The 23053-nt window shown below is 43.1% G+C and overlaps 1 long non-coding RNA gene across 2 annotated transcripts; it reads right to left on the bottom strand.

The window, feature by feature from the left end:
* Positions 1-329: 329 nt before the first annotated feature.
* Positions 330-22230, bottom strand: LOC148055621 (uncharacterized). Of its 2 annotated transcripts, XR_015704904.1 has the most exons (6): positions 22141-22230; positions 21880-22011; positions 16065-16238; positions 15345-15421; positions 15046-15130; positions 14422-14558 (listed from the first exon to the last, which is right to left on the bottom strand). It is a non-coding gene; the product is annotated as an uncharacterized LOC148055621 (long non-coding RNA). The 2 variants fall into 2 exon arrangements; XR_015704903.1 differs by lacking the exons at positions 14422-14558; positions 15046-15130 and adding an exon at positions 330-2870.
* Positions 22231-23053: the final 823 nt, after the last annotated feature.

Here is a 23053-nt window from a genome sequence, read left to right as displayed (position 1 = left end):
ACCCAATGCTTTCAAAAGGAGTCAGAGCCTGATTTATGGCTTTTTGTCCAACCAATGCTAGCTTGGTTGGGAGATTCAGAGTTTCTGCAAGGAGAAGGTTGTTTTGAAACCTCCTGAACTTTTCTGAGCCAGAAGAAGGTCTGAAAGAAAACCTCATTTTATTTTCCTGGTGCTTTCTGTGACAATCCCCCAATGAGACATTTACTAGCCAGCAGAAAGAAGGATTCAGTCTCTCTGCATCAGTGCAGGATACAAACAGCAGTATGTTACTGCTCGGCCAAGGTCAGGGCAGGCTGCATGGACATGTCACAGCAAAAGCAATTTGCCAGGCATGCAATGACTTAAGGGTGCAGTGGCCCCATCTTTGCAATAACCTGTCTACCCCAGACAGCGCCAGGAGAGATGCGGCAGTGCTGTATGCAGAATGCATGGCTGCACAGACCTGACAAACTCCAAGGCAGGTAAAGCAGGACTAGGGCCCTGGCACAGCACAAGCACTTCTTGGAGGCTGGTTTGCCTGCTGATTCCATTCGCTCACTTTCCGGCCATGCAACAGGCTGGACTGAGAGTCCAGAACACCTGAAAATATCCATACCCTTTCTCCTGCACATTGAACATTATGGGCTATTTTTACAGCTGCCCTTTTTTTCTATTACTCCTCCACCTGGTGCATCTGCCTTCTTTGTTCTGCCTCTCCAAGATCTCATGCTGCACACTTGGAGGAAAAAGGCTGCTGTGCTCGGTCTTGCCACCCCTTCCAGCACAGCTGCTTTTCTTGCACCCTGCTAACCACGAGGAACCTTTCTCAGGATTCCCAGGCATTCCAGTAGGATGTACCTTGCACGGAGTACATCCTGAGAGACAGCCCTGGCTGAGTCTGTGCTGCATGCTGTCCTTACCTGCACACCTCCCAGCCCACCCTAGCCCCTGCACAACATCCACTGGGGTGGTCCAGTCATTCCCATAATTCTTCTAGAAACTTTGACTTACAAGATGACAGGCAGAATGCGCCTGTGATTGTCCCCTAAATCCCACAACCCTCCCTCTCTCTGTCCCTGCCAGGCATAGATGATGTGTGGTCGTTTCAGAGCACTACTTTAAAACCTCATGAGTCAAACCCTAGTATCCCTTAATATTTGCTCCCAGCATGTAAGTGGTGCATCATGCTGTTTCCCTCCGTGACCTCAATATCCAATTCCTGTTCCCCTTGGTTGCTTCACTTGCAGGAATAATACCATCTGTGGCGAAGATAATACCCTGTAGCAGCTCCTCAGTAAACGTGGTTGTTCTGATTTCTTCCACCAAACCCCCCTACAAGGCAGAGCGAGGTGCCGTAACCCACATGTTCGGCTAACACAAAAAGCCTTTAACAGCAGCTCTTTTAAAACCTTAGACTAATCCTATTAATTCCTAACAGCAGGCGCAAAGGGCCTGATACACCCAGTCCTATGCCACAGGTACAGAGATGCTCATGGGGTGCTCATACCCTCACAGGCAAGCCCATAAATGTTCTCCCACACACAGGCCCGTTCACACACCCACCCCACGCAGCGCTCGCACGCCGTTCTGCTCAGTAGCATTTTACTGGGAGAGATAAGCTGCATATACGTTGTTATGGTTGTAAAGAGAAAGCAGAGCTCCAGGTCTCCATCAGAGGTAGGCATAGGCTTCTCAGAGCAAAGCTTCAATGCACGGCTGTGATTTTATCTCCCATGTCCATTTGTTGTTAGCATCAATTGCTGATTTGGTGGCATACGGATAGCACGATGTGATCTCTGTTGTCTCTCTCCTTTCCCCTGGAGTTAGGCACTGCTTTTTCTCATTACGTTTTTGCTGAAAAGTGTTTATCACGGCAGATAATCTGAGAGAAAGCTCCTTCTTGAAATCATTTGTCTTTTAGCCATGGGAATAGGAAGTGTCTCACACTCTCTCATTGTAGAGTCATTCTTCTTTCTTACACTACTGTACTTCAGTTCTGGCCATCCAGCTCTAAGTTGTGGTCTGTATTTTTGCAAATGTAGCCAAAAAAAAAAAAAAAATCAGGCTTGGCGTAAAAATTTTGGGTGTAGGAGAAGCAGTAGAGGGGTCGTATTCAGGCTGCCTAACTGCCTGGTGGACTAAGTCTATCTGCCTTCACATGGCCGGTTTGATGTTGGCAGAGTTACAGATGCCTTCATCCCCAACAGTGGGTGTCTGCTCCACCGGTAGCGTGGTTAGGCGAGCAGGCAGAGCTCTATAGAAGACAACACTGTTTTCACTTGGATGTTGGTTTTGAACCTCTGAAGCTTTAGACTACAGAGCTGGCTGCTTCAAATCAAGTGGCATGAAGTGCAGCAGCCTTTTCTGTGCTTTGGTTAGAAGCTGGGAAGGAAAACAATTCTGTTCTGTAGATAATTTTATGGGAGCCACCATGTAATGCAGAGAAAAATCTTAGTGAGATTAAAATTTTTTCATCTCTTGGGAAACCTAAAGATTTTTTCATCGTAAGCTGGTGATGAAAAATTGAAATTTCTTCTCTTTCCCATGGAATAGAAATTCCAATTCAGAACGTTGGCATTTTTGATTAAAACAAAGCTTTTTGATTATTTCAAAAGCAAATATTTAGTTTTACAGAAGTAGCATGAAGTGTTCTATTTTAAATTGTTTCAGCAAACTAAATGTTCCTCTAACACAGCTGCTTACTGGAATTGCTTCCTGGCCCGATTATGGCTCCAGTAACACACTGAGACACAGGACTCGCACAGGGTGGTGCCTCCAGTTGACCAGACAAAGCTGACTGCATTGCCTTATGGCTTTACAAGTCTTCAGTTGTACCTAGCACACTGTGGAGAAGAGGGTGTTGGAAAGGCAATCCGTGAAAGCAATGCACCCTAGGGAAACACAGTTTGGAAATAGTTCAGAACAAACCTGCATTTTTTCCTGGAAACAAGTGTTTGAGAGGAACATTTTTACACAGGTCTGGTATGGATAGCACTGGGGAGGGAAGGGGAAAAGGATAGGTATCTTGTGTAGGTATACCATTATAGAATTTTGCTGCTGCTGTAATGACATGTATAGTTTGTTACCTTTTAAAAAGCAGCCTCACTCTGTCTATGCGTGGCAGAGCGGACACACATGCCGCCTCTTGTGCGGGGATCTACACGCAACAGCCTGCTTCTACATGCACACATGGGTCAGAGTTCACATTGTGACAGCTCAAACCCACAACACAGAGACCTGCAGGATTCAGATACCTATGCAAAAGTCAAGAACAGGAGTAACATACCCAGATATCCTATATACACATATATAGTCTTACACACACCCATGCTAAGGTGCATGCAGGACTTGCAACACCTTTTCCTGTATTTTCTTGGAATTGCCCTAGGACCAGACATGCTTACTCATCGGTTTAATCCCAAACACACATAGCATTCAGTCCTGCCGCTCACAATTCATCCCAGCTCCCTCAGGTGAATGGATCTGGCAGCCCTGTCTCTACCGAGACAGAGGCTGTAGCTTGTGCCAACAAGGAGAGAAATCCCGCCAAAACCTTGAGAGTAGCCCTGGGCTCATTCACATTTTCTTCTGTTCCTGGGGGGAAAGAAAAAAAAAAAAAAAAAAGAAACCACCAAAAAACCAGCTGTGAATTTATTGACTCTCCCTTAAGAATCTCTGGAGCAGTAAATTCCACCTTCATGGCGCCGGCTAATTAGGCATTTATTTAACTCTGTTGCTGTGTTTTTTTTAACGACTTTCCACTGTTATTTGAAGTTCCCTGTCTATTATTTGCAATAAAAACCTCTGTCATATTTTTGCCTCATTATTCCTAACAAATAGAGCATTTCCTGCCCCCCTCTCCCCTCTCTCTCCCCCTCCGCATTGCTCCCTGCCACCCTCACCTCTCCGACTAGCACTCCCAGAGTTTCAAAGACCAGCTGTTATCATTTTTTCAACGGAGTGCTTTTGAGAAACTTCTGTCACAGGCTCCAGCACAGCAGGGGCTGCTGAATAAAATATCAGCCCTTCAAAAGGGAATTAAAGGAGAGACCAAAAGCAGCAGGGAGAACAAGGAGAGGAGAGGCTGGTCCTGCAGTCCCCTCCTGCCCAGCGGTTTGAAAGAGGGAGCCCTTCGGTGTCACGGGGCAGATGCACAGGACAGCTGTGGTGGCCAGTTACTCACTAATTGCCTTTGGCATGACAGAGGGAAGAAGTAGTGAAACACTCTTAGTTCGGTGGCATCAAGCTCGTGAACACAAGTTTTATCTGCTCCCAACTACGACTTGCAGGATCTGACTCCACTCTCTGACTTCCTTGCACTTGCCCAAGCTTCACTATGGAAGCATTACTTCCAGCCCAAGAAACAGCTTTAAAATGTGTTAATATTTTTTCCAGGTAAAACACAAGTTTTCCCAAACCAAGTAAAAAAAAGGGAAGCGGATTGATGCACTTGGTTTCCACTGGTAATTTCCAGATCGGCAAACACCGCTCCTATCTTCAAGAAGGGCAAGAAGGAGATTTGGGCAATTACAGGCCCATCAGCCTTATCTTGATTCCTGAGAAGATGATGGAACAAATGCTTCTGGAAACCATTTCCAAACATATTAAGGATAAAAAGACAGTAACTGGGAGTAGTTAGCATGTTTTTATGAAGTAGAAGTCATGCCTGACCAACCTTATAGCCTTCTGCAATGAAATAACTAGTTTAGAAGATGGGGGAAGGGCAATAGATATTGTTTATCTTGACTCCAGCAAGGCTTTCAAAACTGTCTTCCATAACATTCTCAATGGCAAACTGATGAACTACAGACTACATAAGTGGAGACTGAGGCTGAAATATGACTTAAGTGCTGGATTTAAAGGGTTGTGATCAGTGGCACAAAGCCTGGCTGGAGGTTGGTCATTAGTGGTGTACCCCAGGCAGTCCAATACCATTTAACATCTTCATCAATGACCTGGACAATGGAACAGAGTGCACTCTCAGCAAATTTGCAGAAGATACAAAACTGGGAGGAGTGGTTGATGCACCAGAAGGTTGTACTGCCATTCGGAGGGACTTTGCCAGGCTAAAGAATTGAGATGATGGGAACCTCAAGAAGCTCAAAGAAAAACACAGAGTCCTGCACCCAGGGGAGAAATAACCTCATGCACCAGTATATGCTGGAGTCACAATGGTTGGAAAGCAGCTCCGCAGAAGAGGCTCTCGGAGTCCTGTTGAACAACAAGCTGACAATGAGCCAGCAATGTGCCCCTGTGGCAAAGGCAGTCAGCAGCCTCCTGTGAAGAAAATCATTGACAGCAGGTCAAGGGAGGTGATCCTTCCCCTCTACCCAGCACTGGAGATACAATGTTTGGGGTGCTGTGCCCTGATCTGGGCTCCCCAATGCAATAAAAGACACAGGCATACTTGAGTGCATCCAGCAATGGGCAACTAAGACGATTAAGGAGCTGGATCATCTGATATATGAGAGGCTGACAGAGTTGGGATTGTCTAGCCTCAAGAAGAGAAGGCTTAGGGTGAGTCTCATCAATATGAATACCTGATGGCAGGCAGTAAAGAAGAGTCAGACTCTAGTTAGTGGTATCCAAAGAAAGAGCAAGAGGCAGCAGGTGCAAATTGACATAGAGGAAATTCTCTTTACACAAAGAAAAACAAAACCTTTTTACAGTGAGGGTGGTCAAACACTGGAACAAGTTGCCCAGAGAGGCTGTGGAGTCTCTAGCCTAGCAGCTATTCAAAACCCATCCAGACCCAGCCTTGAGCTACATGCTGTACTTGACCTTGCATTCAGTAAGGGAATTACACTAGACAATCTCCTTCCAACCTGAATAATTCTGTGACTAGAGGTTCTCTGAACACTGACCACACTTCAGACAGATTTCAGAACAGTCTGATGAGAACTAGGAATCCAGAATTTTTCATTTAACCTAAAAATGAGATGTCTCAACAAATTCAGAATGATTCCAAGTTGAAGAAATCATCAAAACTCACCCCTTTAACCACAGCTTCTCTTTGAAGATTTTGTAACAGAAAAGTGACTCTGCCGTTATGCAGCATATTTATCTGGAAGAAGGAATATTGGCTCACTTGGAACTCTTGGCCAGTACAGGAGAGCTTCCACAGGGAGGGATGTGTACCCGCATTTGCTGCTGCTCTTTTTCAGGCACATTACAAAAGCCCCATGCCACAGAATGCCTTCTGTCTCACCAAGGAGACCAGTTAGCAAGTTAAGATCTCACCATCATGCAGTTTTCTGCCATCCATTGTGAAATTTTAGCTTAGGTGGTTATTAAGATGCCTTAATCGGGCCTGTGCTTTCCGGGTTTTACAGCTCTCCAAATATCTAGACAATTAGTGCAAATCCTTTCTTCATAACTTAGCCAAGCTGTACATATTTAAATCTGTCCTTGCAAATAAGGTCACTCCAACCCTTGATTACGTTCTTACTCTGCACTCCATTCAACTTGCTAGATATTCTGGAAGTGTCCAAACTGCAACATTGCATTTTAAAAGTGGTTGCACTAGAGCTATGTAAAGAGGATGTTCCTCCCACCTCCATGCCATGACACTTTCACACATGAAGCCCCAAATTGGATCACTCTTAGATTTGCCCTCTGCTTAGCAGCTCCCATAGCCACTTTCAGCATCACCAGCTGCTGCTTTTTTGCTTCGTGCAAAGTAAATGCATCTTTTGGATGGGATAGGTAAACTTTATATATATATAGATAGATACATATATATTTATATAAACATGTTACATACACCTATGCATGCATGCTGCTGCTTTTTTGCTTCATGCAAAGTAAATGCATCTTTTGGATGGGATAGGTAAACTTTATATATATATATAGATACATATATATTTATATAAACATGTTACATACACCTATGTATGCATGCATGCATGCATATATATACATATACATACACACACACACAGGGAAGTGATTTGGAGCAGAACGTTTCTGGAACTTATGACCAGCTCACTCAAGTGTACTAGTTAAAAAACACTTTCAAATTTCACGGCATCTTACTTCAATGTATTAAAAGCAGAATAACGTACTTTGAAACCATTGTACTTAGAATTCTGATAAATTTTCTCAGAACTTTAAAAGCAAAACAAATCATTTCACTCAGAACCAAAGAATGTGATCCCCCCCCAAAAAACCTGAAATTTTCATTGGCTTCTCTCAAAAGACCAATAATTTATTTAAAAAGAGAAAAAGCACAGACTTTTTGCAGATCTAGTTCTGTATTCACCCTTAATCAATTACAACGGCTTGTGTTTACCAATTAAATGTCATCTCACTAGTTTCTGTTTTCTCTAATGATCTAGCTCCTCATTAGCGAGTTTGTACCAACTTTTCCACCATATTCAGTGCTCTCAAATTGTTATTTGTAGTACCACACCTAGTTTGGTGACATCCTGCCTCAAGACAGACACACATCAATTACAACTATTCCAGTGGAGAACAGGCATGACTGGAGGTCTACAAAATATAACTATGAATAAAGATCAAGGGTTGGGCTCATTAAGCAAAAGAGAAGAGGCAGGGGCAAGATGACATGTAAAACTTCATTTAAAAAGTTGAATGATTAAATGTTCTGTATGTCTGTGGCAGACCAAGCAAGAACCTCCAGGATGTAATTGCAGCAAAAGAGATTTGATTTAAACATTAGGAAAAGCTCTGTTGCTGGAAGGATAGATGGAGACTCAAGCTGCTTAGCTAGAGATGGCACTGAGGATATAAATCTGCACAGTGTAGCGTTGACTCAGCCTTTGAGAATGGTGGGGTAGCAAATGAAGTTGGAACATCACAGGCATGATATGAGACCTCAGAGGAGAGAGTGTCTGTTTCAAAACCAAAACGGATTTTACTCACACCGTCTTTGCCTCCTGTTCACAAAGCAGTAAGGTACATGAGTAGAAGTGGTCTGTCCAGCATTCAGACACCAAGACATGAGTTAGTTTATCCACTTGCCTTCCTGCCAGCATCCCTTCATAACTTGAAGGCTTTCCTTTTTGTGTCTCGTTGACCTAGGCATCCTGGGAAGCTGGACGTAGATTGGCTGGAATCTGAATGACCTGCTACTGCAGGTGCCAATACCACGTGCCACTCTTACAGCCCACTTTCTCCTGGTCGTTCCGGTCCTTCCACATCCAGACCTTGCTATTACTTCTGCATTCATTCCAGTTTTAGCATATCTATTAGTTCTCTTCCATCCTTTTCAGTTATGTTACCTTTAATGCACCTTTATTGTAGCTCCTCCCATTCCAACATAAGAAGTGTACATTATTAGCCTTTCTCTTTCCAATCTCCCCTGGTTCCCTCAAAACAGCTAGGGAAGTCCACAGTGAGGATATACAAGGCATTGTCAGGGACAGACTGAGAATTTCCCAGAAAGCAGTAGGGAATCAGTTCCTCAGGTAGAGAAGAAAGCGAAGTACCAACCTAAGTCTCTCTCCTGATATTAATAATCTGCAATGTATCGGAGCCCAAAGGCATTTTCACACCATTGCTTCTCATTTAATAACACCAGAGCTGAAGAGCTACACAGAGTATTTTCCTTCAAAGAGGGCTAGCTGAAGCAAGGCTGTGAATACTAGACTACGAGGGATGCCACCCTCACATGAGTAGCTAGACAGGCGTGTGGTGAATTGAGGTCTGAAGTCTTGCTCCTGGGCAAAGCAGACAGTATGAACACAGAGCAGCATTAGCACACATGGCTCTGTGGCTAGATTTACCATCCTGCTCTCTATGAAGAGATGCATTAAAAGGTTGGGAGATGCAGCTGGATTTGGGACAGGGAAATAAACAGGAAGCTGCATTTCTGCCTAAAGGAGATAAGCCTGGCACTAGGGGACATATAAACATCAAGGCAATCCCCACCACAGTGAATGGATCCTTTTGTTGCAGAGCTTTAACACTCTGATGGGAAAGGCAGAGCGGAAAGATCATATATTACCTCTGCCTATAGTCTAACAGTACTTTTCAGCTCAATCCTTGGAGCTCTGGTATAAACTGTTCCTGGGGGAAATCTGAAAAAGGTGACTTTGAGAATTAAAGTTTATTACCAGTGGGGCCCAATTCACTGCACCGGGATCTATGCCACCCCTGGAGTGAACACATCCACAGTGCCTACGAATGGAAAGAGGCTCAAAATTGCCACTCTAATGACTACACTTAAATTGCCGATCAGGTTGGGATTCAGGAAGCTAAAACTTCAATTCCAAAACATAGCCTGAGGCCACAGCATGTCTGAAGCACAGGTTTGACAGAAGGGGCTCTCATAGTGCTTCGCTGACAAATGGGATTAAAGGGTTTTCATTAAATTGCTTGTAGTTATAAGGCTTTCACCTTATTGCACTTGCATCTTAAAAAGTTAAGTGTTACTGTACAATTTGATACATTTCACTTGGAAAAGATTAGTGGCCAGTTTGAAGTTTTCCATTCAAACTCATCCAGTATCAAAAACCTCACTTGAGCCCCAAGAGTTTGGGAGTGAGGCTGTTTTGAATTTTGGTATTTGGATGTGGACAGAGATCTTGCTCTCTGGCTTCTGATCAGTCAAAGGGCTTTTCAAATGAAGGCAGCCCATATTTAAAGCTCTTATAGGTCCATCTATGAAGACATTTGATTTAGGTCTGTAACTACCCCAAATTACACAAGCAGTAATAATTTTAAGAGTTTCAAGGCATATCAGGTCACAGGCAGAAATCTGGTAACAAAAGTAGGTAGAAGGCAGCTGATGTAAGATCTTCACTGATCGGTCAAATGCTGGATGTCCTCCATTTCTGCTACACTACACTTCCCATTATGTCTGAAAGATCATCTACTGCCTGTTGGTAGTCTACCACCGGCAAAAATAGTTCTGGAATTTCACAATGGATTTGATGATCAAATTCTAAGAAAAATACTGAGTGTAAGGAAAAAGTACCTTGACTAGTGGCTAACACAGATAAGGAATCAGAGGACACAAGCCCAGACCTCAGAGCTGTCAGTCAATCGATACCATCTCAAATCTATGTCTTCATTTCTCCTTCGCACCGGAAGGGGGTGAATTAACTATGCACATTAATAAAAAAGCCTCAGCATTTTGAGATACCTCATTGGGCAAATGTAAGGTGGGGGGGCAGTTTATTAACATACGCATTTCCCCCAGGTAGGACGACGGCCCTGTTGTATCTACATAGCATGAAGTTAACGCCTGCAATGGGAAAGATGTTCAGCATGACAGCTGCAGCCTGACTAAGCATCTCACACAGGTTGTTACTGAGCTATAGCATTAAGAGAATATGATACCTTTTTCACTGTAGTCTCTGCCTACTGAAGCATTTGCGAGACACATTAGAATGCAGCAAGATGTACATGGAGAAGGCTTAATGTTATATTAGAAAGCGCCAAGATCTCCTCAGGCAGTCATATCAGCAACTGTATATTATCACTATACATTTAAGGAAAAACAGTAAGTACCTTTTGTCACAGTCCCCCATGGTCACAGCATTAGCTGTAGCTGCTAGTCAGAAACTACTCAAACTATAAACTACCAGCAATTGTAACCCTACCACCATCCTCCTTTACCCCACCCTTGGGCAGCTACAGTTCAGATTTTCCAGACACCTAGGTATTAGGACAATAGTCTTAAACTGCTCAGGAAGAGCAAAAGTTTGAAAGTGTCAGAAGATATTTTACTGAGCATCTTGAGCAAATTTCACAGTACATGGCTGTTACAATTAGCAGCACAGTATTAAAACAGAATATGGAAGTATATGGAAAAAACTTGCTACGTACTACAAGAATACTTCATGCTAGGATTCCGAGTTAGCGATCCAGTTGAGCTGCTTCGCTCCCTGCTCAGGATGGCAGGAGGCTCCCTGCAACCTATTCCACTTCTGGTGATTGCTGTATGAAGGACCCCGAGACCATGGGTCCCTGGGACTTCATTTGCCACAGCAGTACTTGGAAATCACCTCAAGAACAGCCACAGTCAATATTTGACGCTGCAGATAACAGTTGCCCAGGATATTTAGAAAGATTATTTTACAAAGGAGAAAACTGTCACCTCTGTGTCCTGCAGAATTTTTTTGTCATCTTGGCAACTCCCTCTCTTCACAGGAAAAAAGGTTGCCCACATTATCTCCATATTAACTGGAACAAAGTTATGTATCTGCCACAAGAGAGCTGTATGTGATGGTATATCATGCTCCCAGAGCTCATGTAACCATGGGGAAAAGTAAGATTAGCAGCCTCTATTGCCTGGGCCATGCCTTTCCTTCTAACCAAGATATTTCTGAAGAATTACTCCAAAGACTTCAGTTCAGCCACTCAATACTGTCACTGAACTACTGTGGCCTTTTGGCTACTGCCCAGTTTCTCTGGGAAAACAACCTTTGTTGGGGCACAGAGTGAAAGACTGAGCAAGTTACTAAAGGAAAGAGGACAGGTAGGAAAATAATCTTCAGGTTCTTCTGCACGTACAACCACTCCTTTTAGAAAGGTAACCGAAAGCAAGCCATTGACAGCAGAGGTGAGAGGGAAGGAAAGCATATTTCAGTGAAGAGATTTATTAAGGCCTGTCTTTTCTTTAACTGCAGCTGTACACAAGATTGACATATCCTGTAAGCTACCCTTTGATGAAGTCCTAGTCTTGCTGCAGCAATGCAAGGAAGGCCATTTCACCTGCAGTGCATTTACAACTGCAGTTTACAGGATTTTCTACTTTCATATCGCAGCCTCAGTTGCTAGCTGTCTCTCAGGTCAGTGTTTTACTAGTGTGTAGTTTGTCAGCTAGTGCCTGCAGTATCTACTTCCTAACAACTCTTCCAAGATAAAAAAACAGAATAACAGAGCAAGGTGGAGTTCAGAAAGCAGATGACTCTTGAACTCTGACCCTGAATGGGAGACCTACAAATAAGTTTGAGTTACATTGATTCTGGAGACAAGCAAAAAGATGAGCAGACACTGTAAATTCTGGATATATCTCCAATACTAGCACCCTGGAGGACAGTCTTGGCACCACGGCAACTGTCTGGTCCCTGCCCAGAGAACACAACTTGCAAATAAAAAGGAATAAATGAGAAGCTGGAGCAGGAAGGTCCCAAAGCCACTACTCAGTTTTCTTGAATGGCAGTTTTGGTTAAGAAATTAAGAATATCTTCTCTTGAGGTCAAATGAAGTAGTCATCATCTGATTAATCATTGACAGATCATGAAAATGTGGGGCTGGAAAGCCCCTCCTATTCTTCCTTAAGGAAGCAGAGACAGCCTTACCTTGGCTATTTCTGAAGATCCTTATCCAACCACTTAAAAAATAAATTGAGGATGATTCTAATGCCTTCTTGAGGCATCTGTTAGAGTGAATTGTCTGCCCTTACTTCATACTCTCCTCAACCATACAGATAACATTCATGCCCCTATCCCTAAGTCTCCAATAAATGAGTCCTCATATTCCCATCTCTCTGTATTTTAGTGCTTCCTCTGAGAGGCTGTCCTCACAATGCTCCTTTTCACTAAAGCCCATTTCTCTAAAGCTGTTACCAAGGCTGAGCAAAATGCTCCAGCTAAAGCCTCCTTAGAAGTACTCCCCTCTTTCCCTATATACAAGCATTACTCTAATCCTTCCTTCAGGACTGTTTCTCCCCTCTGCCACATTTTCCTTTGAAGGTGGGATAAGACTTCCCATTTGCAGATCATTTAATCCAACAGGTCTTCCTTAGTACTTCTGCTGAGAGAGTCATCTCCCATTTGTATTCACGCATTTGATTTCTCCTTCCTAAGGGCAAATCTCTACACTCATCTTGAATTCCATTTGGTTCATTTTGGACAGTATCTCCACTTGATCAAAATCCTTTTGAATTCCAAATAAATCTTCCCAAGCCCTTGCAGTCAGCCCCAGCTAGCCAAAGTAGTGCTAGAGTCTAAAACCAGCATGGAAGGAATGGAGAAGGGTTGCACTGCGGTGGAACTAGTATCATTAGGCCTACAGTGTCACCGTAACTAGTCACATGTGGCTTGAGTTCCAACAAGAAAGAATCATGCTCAACTGCTAGCACACAAATAGGTATATAGGTAGAGATTGTGAATATTAATGTTACTTTGTTTTCAAATTGAGGTTAACCTTGTGGGAGGAACACTACTTGGACTTTCCAAGTTGAAGCAAACACATGGTCAAAGGGCTACAAAAGATTGTAGGGGCTGTCTATGCACTGACACAGACATGTCTCGTGTCACCTACTGACACAAAAGTGTAACTCTTGTGCATCCAAAAAACAGATAGCAAAAGTACTTAGTATGAATTTCAGGGACAAACACGAGCATTGCTCTAAGAGGGGCTACTCCTTTCTCCCTACCTGCTTCATACTCAGGAGCCGTGAGATATCTTATTTTCCAACTCCCCTTCAGCAGTTCTGGGACCTGCCTTGTCTCCGTCACATTTCTCTAAATATCTGTAGTATATTCCATACCTTTATGATAACACAGGGAACAGTTTGAACTCAGCTGCACCTAGTAAGTACCTTGACTTATACATTAGGAAATAACACTAGCTACAAGCATAACGCTGTCCTCCCATTCTGCCTTTGACTTCAAGTTCCAGGTTAGTACCTGGAGCCTCTCCATTTTTCAGTGCTTGTTTCAAGTCTACATTTTGACATAATCCCTCAAGAACTAGGATTGGACAGGGGAAGAAGGGTGAAATGGAAGAAGAAAATATTTAATTCTTCCCAAAACACTTCATAAAAATTGTGTCCTATCTTAAAAGCAGTGGTCAATATTCAAAGTGTGCAAACAGGCTTCACACTGAGTCTTAAATTCCCCAGACACAAGTAAATGGTATCATGCCCTGCAGACAGTTGACTTGTTATGGACTTAACCAGGCCTTAGGAGAAATGCTTAATGATCACAGCAGGCAAGACTTTGCCCCTTGTCCTGACCAAGGAACAGGTTGGTGATAAAAGACTGGAGCCCTTTCTGCTTATATTCATGAATATTAAATTAATAGACCAGCAAGGATCTTAGGCTGTCAGAGCAGATGAGGGTTAGAGTGTCTGTAGAATGAAAATGCACTTTAAAGGATGTAGGAAAGAAGTAGTTTTGAAACAGGGGTGAAGAGGAGGGAGGCTACAGAATCAGGGCCAAAAAAATCTGGGTACAGGAGAAGCATAAAAATGCCTTTTTTATATTCATACAGATCAGATGAACATACTTTGTCTACAGAATCATCATGTCCTCTAAAAATATTTTTAATGTTCTAAACACTTCAAAAAAACTTCACATACAAGGTAGCAAGAGCAATTCAAAGAATATTAGAGCTTTGGTAATTCAGAGATAGGGATCCAGGCACTGCAGGTATCAGAAACAAAGCCATTGCTTCAGATAATCCAGAAGAATAGCAATGCTTAAGCAATGTTTACCTCTAGAGCAACATAAACTATTACGAGAGCTGGTAACAGGAGCCTTCTAATGAAGGCCAGAACTGCAGCAGGAGACAGGGGATCATTCCTCTGCTCCTCAGGATGGCACTGATGTTACAAATACTGGTTGCAATCTGTGAAGCTGAACCCTTTGTAAATATCCATCCTGAAGTCAGTATTAAGGCAGACACTCTACCATGGGAGAACTTCTGGTTACTTAATTCACTTGACTCTACAGAAGGAAAGCTCTTATAATAACAGCCCATGCAGACTTATAAAAAGGAACTTGCAAGTTTATCCCAGCTATGATGCTTTTCAAACTCCATAGCTTGCTGCAGCTTCAGGAAGAACACAAGAAATTGGAGACATCATTAAGTGATCCTGAGTTAAGTGATAGGGTAGGCCTTAGTTGCTCTAAGATGGACTTGAACCCTGATGTGAAATAGGAGGCAGAACACAGATGGGCTCAGCCATTCCTTCTCCTTCCAGTCAGTTGGTTAGGAGTACCTATCCTCAAAAAGGACCAACTAAACCCACCAATTAGTTAAGCTCTCCTGTTTAAGTATTAGCCTTTACAAACGCTCATGGATTTCCACGCCATCTCATATTTTAGCCTGAATGGCCTTTAATGCCATTTCATTCTCAAAGGATACAGTGGTTGCCTAAAAATCAGTACAACCCCACATCTGGTCTTCAACTGTAGAGGCTCCAGAAAATTCAGAGAAACTTCCTGGAAGGCTAGTACAAGCACAGATACATAGATAACCTTCAGCTTTTGACACTGTATGGCTTAAGAAATCCCTGCATAGATTTACCTACATCCACAGTCTGAGCTGGCACCCTAAACTTCAGGGCACAAAGCATTTGAAGCCACAGCTTCGCTACAGAAAACAGTGTTGGTGCCTCGTATTTTTGTACTGCCCCCCCCCCCCCAAAAAAAAAGCACTTTTACCTCTCAGGAGGTTAGTGAGGTACGCAGGATTTCATAGCATCTGCGACACAGGCTGATGCACTACAGTGAAAGCAAACCTAGGAGGAAAGAAGCAGAAGGAACTGAAGTGAATCCACATGGGCTATTAGCCCCACATTAACACTTAAATAGTGCATTATTTCATCATTTGCCAAAGCACTGATGAGCCCTAACCTTTAGCAGATAACTCAGGAGGAACTAAAACTGTGGGGGTAGCTAGGATGGTTTTAGCCATTTGAAACACTGATGTGAAAACAGCAAGGTCTGGATCAATAGATAGAAGTTCAAGGATAGTCTTAAAGATCCAATTTTAAAATCAGGGACTACCTCAGGCTGTTTTCAACCCAGAGCTGCACAGAATTTCTGTAGAGGAGTTTGGTGCACCTCTATGATATCATAAAAGTGACACAAAAGCACAGAGCTTACATCTAGGGCTGTGCCACTTCCACCAGGAAAAAAAAAAAAAAAGTGTTACTACAGAAATAACAGAGGGGTTCTACTAAACACCCTCAGTTTCTATATGGATTTTCTTTACAACCAGAGCAGCAAGCCTTATGCAGGTGGTGGAGGAGTTTCAGATTAGATGAAGCTTATTCAGTCCATTAAGAGCCTGTTGGAAGGCAGAATCCACCAAAGACAAAATGCTAACAATTAAGCACTTTTCAGAAGAAACTTGCAGAGAAAAAAAGTTTGTCAAGTCACCTATACTCTTTACATCCCCAGAAGGGCAGGATCATCTATCCTTAATGCCTCTCCTGTACAAGTCTTCCAATAAGTTATCTGAAAATGCTATGGTGTGCAACAGGCCCAATGTTCTGGCTTCTCGCATTGCTGTCTGCCACCAGCTGATTCTCATATCCTGTGGTCTCCAGCCTCCTGCACAGGAGGAAGCAGAAATAAGCATTACAGAAGTGTCAAAAAGGCATGACTTCAGATGGAAATTCAAACCCCCTCATGAGCATCCTTCCCTGAATGTCTAGTGACATGGGGAGGGTGTGGGAAGAAAGATGAAAGGGGACACTTTCATGACAGTCTCACTAGAGGAGTCCAAGCCACAGACTTGTGGAAAAACTTTCATTCCCATTTAAGTACAGCCGCAAAAGATAAAGGTGATTCTACTGCATTTCTTTCACTCATCTGATTTTTTTTTTATCTTAAATATTTGAAAGAGGCAAGAATCTATTTTAGTGCCTTTCTCAAGGGAGGCTGATCATATTTTATATTACTTACCCAATCCTAGATTACCTTGAATACAAGAGTTAAGATTTTATAGAAAAACCTTCACCAATCCCTTCCTACCCAGAATATGGTTCTACCAGCAGAGAAGGGGAATTGTTACTGAACAAAGGCATTATTTTTGATGCCTGGTCAGCAGCTCTCACCATGCCTCCTGGTTAAATGCAATGAGTCCAGGTTAGTGGTGGCACATTCATCCCTCTAGAGGCCATAGAGAACTGACCATCAGGTGCACACTGGATGGTCACAGGAGGACAGCAGGCAGTCCTTGTAAGTCATCATTTGAGAGCTGCCATCTGTCCTCTCCTCATAGTTGCCTTTGGTCAGGAAGGAGGAAAGCAGAGCCAGCTCTGGCTTCCCTCTTTCTCAAAGACCTGTTTTACACATATGCCTCTTCCCCTCAGACAATTTAGTGTTTCCTACTACTAGCCAACAAGCAATCAGGCTACATTCCTATTGTAGGTTTCAAGATACAGAGTGTTAATTGCCTGCAGCTCTTCAGGACAGAAATTGTGTTCTATTAGTATAAGTTATACAACATGGGACCAGGAGTTTAACTAGCAGCTGTAGCCAACAACATACTAAGCCTGCCAAGTCTGGCACATGTCAAAGAAATCTCTTGCTCATCGTCCCTGAAGTCTGCAGGTGCTGCCAATGCCCAGTAGCAAAGGGTGAGGTGATATCAGGACTACCACAGCTGGTTCTGAGGAAATTGTCTCACTTAATGACATCCTGGAGTAAGGGCTGGAAAGCTGTCAGAAAGATGACAAAGTTCGTTGCCCAAAAAAATTGAATTGCATATGTGATATACATCAGTTTCAACAGGAGAATACTTCTGTGGTTTAGAAGGCAGGATGAGGGCGTGGGGAAGGATCACACCAGAATAACCAACATCTCAGGGTGTATTGTAGTTAAGTGCCCCTGCTCTACCAAGTTCAGAACTAAGACATTGAGACTAACACACTCAATAAGGCAGCATTGCCTTATGGCAAAGGCAAGCCCAGAGGTCTTCTGCCTGGACTGTTTCATTACAGAGTCAACATGAGGGAAACAACTCACTCAGCTGCTTATCTGACCTTTCTGGAAATGGCCATAGCCAGCAGGTGACTTAAGTACAGGGTTGGTTTGGGTTTTTTTTGAAAACCAGCAGTTTATTCTATTACTTTCCCATTTTAGAGAGACTTTAAATTACTCCACTCAAGTTGTGGGAATAGGAGAGTGCTTTCTTGCACAGTTCCAATCACTAGATATTATATTTAATACTGCCTCCCTCCCAGGAGGATATCGAACCAGCTACTTCCTGAATCAACATGAAGTTCACAGGAAAGGAGATCTCCGCATTTCAAATCCTAGTTGCAAGCCTGCTTAGGGCAGGAGGGGAAAGAACATATGAGTAGCTGTAGTTTGCTTTCTATGGAAGACATGCCTTTTAGGAATTATGAAGGGGTTTTTTTGGTGGGTTGTTTTGTTTGTTTGATTTTTTTTTTTTTTTGAGTTAGTTATGAATACTGTCTAGCTGCAGCCACCACAAGGGTCACACAGTTGTCTTAAAGAAAAGATTGCTTGTACCACAGAAACAGTACAAACAAGTCAGTTTAATTCATCAAATCTTTAGGGATGTTCTAGAGCTACCTAGGAGCAATCTCTTCACGATGAAGACACAGACTATGAATGGCTTGTTGAGTAAATGACATTTTGTTTTTATAGCACAAGCTACTAAATTAGGCACAAATGTTGCCTCCAAATGTTCCACTTAAAGTGACAGTAGCTCTGCATAGAGATGTCTGTAGAACTATTTCAAAGACTGAAGATCTCTCATGGGTAGGCCTTGGTGTCATGCTCCACAGGACCATATGAATAGCTAATTATGAAACTCATTCAGTTCTTCCCCATTACTGACAGTCCTTACCATCATCATTCCAAACCACCTGCGTTTCTATAGTGACCCAGAGAAACCCAATCCCTTGGGTCATAACAGAATCCTTCCCTTTACATCCTGCCCAAGAGGAAAAACAACACACTGCAAGGCAGCTGTCTGGGGCAGAACAGCACTGCATAGGCTGCTCTTCACAGCATCTACAGCCAGAGACAGGCAACAAGGAGCTATGCCAGCTTGATTTCCACTGTGAAGCATGCCTGTAGTTTGCAGAGAACTATAGACCATCCTCGTTCTTATCATCCTTACCCTGAGAAGCATCTACATTTTTTGCTTCAAGTGCAAAGGAGGTCTCCACAGAAGTCCTTCACAACATTTGCAAATGTTTCTCTGCTACAGGTGTTCTAGTTGACATGGCACATGGTAAGCTCAGAAAGCATTTCAGTGCCTCTTCATGGAAAGTCATCTTTTCCATTGATCCAAAAGGTTATCATAAGATATTCCAGAGAAGAGATAAAAAACCTAAGTCAAGGCAATTGTGTGTCCTACCTAACCCTCACCTTATTTCTAAGAGAATACTGCAGCCATCTACAATGGCAACATTTCTGAAGTCTTCAGAATCCTTTACCTGCTTTGGAGCCATTTGTTGCCTAGGTGTCTCCACCCACCTCCATTTAAACCCAAAAAAAGGTACCTTTCTCCATCAGAACTTTCCCCTTGCATGAATCGTCATAGTCATCTCTTCAATTTAGTAGTTGGCAGCTTTTCTCTGAGGTAGCACCTTGTCTTCACACACCAAGAATCACACTGAAGCTAGTCAGTCATGCTGCTACCACGCTGATCTCCACTTCTCAGAGGAGGAAGCAGCAATTCTGTTCTTCCAGAACAGGGAGCACAGGAAAAGCTAGAATTACTCGCTACAAGTATTTGTGCTGACCAGGGAGCTGCCAAACAGTTTTTATTGCTGCTATCAATTCCATTCCTCCAGGACAGGGGTATACATAGCTCTTTTGGCTCCCAGTGACCACAGCTGGTTTCTATCCCCTCACCCTGGGCTATTGAGTTTTTATCTTCAGAGAAACAGTGAGTTACTTAACAGCAGTTGAGATCACCTTTAATTTTGGTTTTGGTTTGGGGTTTTTTATGTTGGGTTTTTTGGGGGGTTGGGTTTTGTTTTGGTTTTTTTTTGTTTGTTTTGTTTTTTTTTTTTTTTGAGATTCTCAGAAGTCCTACTGTCCAGGGAACATTATATGATAAAATTAATCATGTTTCCAAGGCAAAAAAAAAAAAAAAAAAAACACCACCAACACACAGCCAAAGCAATCATTCCATGGTTTATAGGCTTTCATTTTCAATGTTAAATGAGTCCAGAGTTAAACTGTGACCAAGCAACATACTCAGCCAAAAGGTTAAGAGCCAGACCCACAAAGGAGACTCTTAAGGTATAGAGAAAACAGGTATTAAGAAGCTTGATTTGTGTCTCCTTTTGATCCAAATGCTCTAGAAAGAGGCAATGGACACCAGCAAAACTAGCCTAAGCAGCTCCTGTGCCACCACACCTCGATCACTTATCCTCCCCAACCCAATGCTCGGAGGATGGCAAAGCAGCATGAACAAGTCAAATCAGCATTGCCAAACACTGTGATCCAGCCACTGACAACAGATTCATAGCATTTGAGACAGTTAAATGTTCAAACCCGGTAGTCATGAAGAAAAGGTTATCATTTTCTCAAGCTTAAAAAGCAGGAAAGATTAAAACACTTTGACAGAGGCTTGAAGCTTTGCTTCAGTTTCAGAAGCTGCCATCTCTCCTTTCTATCTCACAGTCTAATACCTAACAAGCAGTGTGTCATATCACACTAGTGATAGCAGTGGCAGAAGGTCTCAGCTCAAGGAAAGGTCTACCTTCTAGGTCACTTAACATGTAGGAAGGGGAACAGCAACTATCACAGTCCTCCTGCTGCTGAGATCAGACCACCACCAGCAGCATTACGCAGAGGATGGGGCTGCCCTAGAACACTGAGGAAGAGAAGCTGCAGTTAAAATGCCTCAGACTCCCAGGTGATGATTACAAGCCAACAGCCAAGTTATCCACCTTCCCACCCTGTTCCAAGAGGAGCACTTACAAAGCCACTTCATACATCTAATAATCTTTTTAGAAAGCAATTACTGTTTCTCACTCAGGTTTTTGCAATCAGCTAGCTCTATGCAGAGAGCAGGTTCTTTACCATCAACTGCAGGTTTCAGTTTTATCATTTGCACCACATGAGCTCAGAAGAGATACCTGCAGAAGAACTCCAAAGCCTGCACATACAAATGCTGTGCAGTCAGACAGCAAGGATGGTTTTGGAAGCTTGTGCTTGTCCCAGACCTTTCTTCCTTTTACCCAGAAAGGTCACAAGCTGCTGCCCCCTGTCATGCCTGTTTTAACGACTCACACACTGTGCTCAAAAACTGATCTCTGGGGTGAGAGCGTGAGCTGTTTCAGGAGAGTTTTCACAGGCAAACTAAAGATCGTATTACAGTCCTGGATTGGAAAGAGGTCATTTTTCTGGCCCCCGTTGTTAGGCTGTTTTTACCACTGAAGCCTCTGTAACATAGAAATTTGTGACAAACCTCCACTTACTTACAATGGAAGCAGAGGCTTAGTTTAGCAAGCTGGCATGCTACTCCAAAGCCCAAAGTCCTGTATGTTTACTCCTCCCTCCAACCATACAGCAATCATAGGCACTTTCCTGATAAGCTTTAGCTCATCCATTTCTGATGCTGGTTCAATGACCTCTAGAGTAACTGGGTGAGAGAGAACCAGCTTTTATTCCTTGCTGCTAATGTGATGTACATCCCACCAATTGCCCTTCTCTTAGGAGAAGGATCAGGCCTTAAGAGCAGGTAGGATCAGGTCTTAGAGAAGCTTACAGCAATCAGAAGCTTAGCTGCTTTAACCAGAGAGGGGCTGTTTACCGACATGAAGTCTGAACACAGCTGTGAAGCGGGCACCAAGAGCACACGGACCTTGCAGAAGGAGCCACATGTTTCACAGCTTTGTCTGTGTGAATTATGGGCTCAGCCTTCCCCTTGGAGGAAGCATTACGAGACCTGCTGCACTGGTGAAACAGAAAGAATAACAAGGGCAGAAAAAACCTGCAGCCCTTTGGGCCACAGCTTTAGCAAGCAACAGCCATCTCAGTGGGACAGACAATTCACACTAAGGAGCTAGCAGTCTCTCTTTTATACTGTCTTCACACCATTTTAAACTGCAGTGAATCAGGCCCCACAGGTACACAACAGAGAGGACTAAGGGAGGGCAATGATAGATCGGGAAAGCAAAGTTCTCTCAATTTTATACTCGATCACTCAGCTTTATCTAGAGACAAGAGGAAATCTCATTCCATGTAATTCACTTACCCACAGCACTCAGAAGGGAAATCACTGCAATGCTGTTTGTGGGAAGGGTGAGAGGCATGCTTTTCCAGCAGCAGCAGCAAAGGACACAATGGTCTCCCAGCATAATCACATCTCTAAAACTATTAGGAGCCCCTAGGATCAAAGGAAAGAAGTGCCAGAGCATCCAAAACATACTTCCCAAAGGAGTCCCTTTACCACTTTACTAGATCCATCCTGTTCTTGCTACCCAACAGTGAATAAAAAAAAAAAAAAAACAAACACCTGCTTGCAGGAGAACACTTTTATACTCTTAACTGAGCTGCAACTGGACAGAACTAAGGCTTGTGCCCTGCCCGCTTCAGGCAAGGCTGCTACATCCTCCATGGGATGAGCAGTGAGGAAATCTATTTGCATCTTGCAGCCACTCCTCCCTGTTTAAATTGTCAGCACCTGCTCCACATTTATCCATGTTTGTTTATTCTGAAATTAGTTTCCTAAACCCATCCCTATTTCCTAAAGAAAAATAAACAGATTTCTGAATGGAAATAGAGGAGACAGCATCTGAAAAATACTCTCCAGTACCACTACTGGGTAAGAATAATATTAAATGTTATGTGCCCCTCCAAAAATAAAAGATGAATGTGTGCAGAGGGAAGGGAAAGGTCTGAATCACACAAAAGACAGTTTTTTATTGCCTGCTTACACAGTGCTGAGCAATAAAACATACTACTTGACAAATAATGCAAATGCTTCCTATAATCTTATACACACGTATGTGCAGCATTTTTAGGTTTCTGTGTAAACAGAACAATTTGTGATCACAGCTCAAAAAGAACTTACTGCAGTGTGTGTGTGAATACATAGACATATGCATGACGCACAACGCAGAAAGAAATCAGATGCATTCATTGTAAGAATTTGGGAAATAACTCCACTACCACAGCCACACAGGCAAACATCTACAGCCCCTCCGAGCCTCTGTGGCTTCAGGGTCAAGGAGGTGCACAGAAAGGGAGGTAGTTACCACGCTGGGACTTTGGATGGTTTCAGTGTGAGACTCAGACTTTACAAAACACAGCAGTGGAGCAGCGGGTTAAAACTTTAAAAGGTCATCTGAACAGAAGAACAGTCCCATGCAAAAAAGACCCAACTAAAATGGAGAAAGCCTGAGATGACACAGAAGCTTTAGGAAAGG

Source organism: Nipponia nippon, unplaced genomic scaffold (assembly GCF_047370975.1).
Source record: "Nipponia nippon isolate SJK-2023a ecotype South Korea unplaced genomic scaffold, ASM4737097v1 scaffold_2, whole genome shotgun sequence".
Classification (NCBI taxonomy): domain Eukaryota; kingdom Metazoa; phylum Chordata; class Aves; order Pelecaniformes; family Threskiornithidae; genus Nipponia; species Nipponia nippon.
The sequence above is the reverse complement of the archived record's forward strand: the minus strand, read 5'-3'. Positions and strand labels throughout refer to the sequence as shown.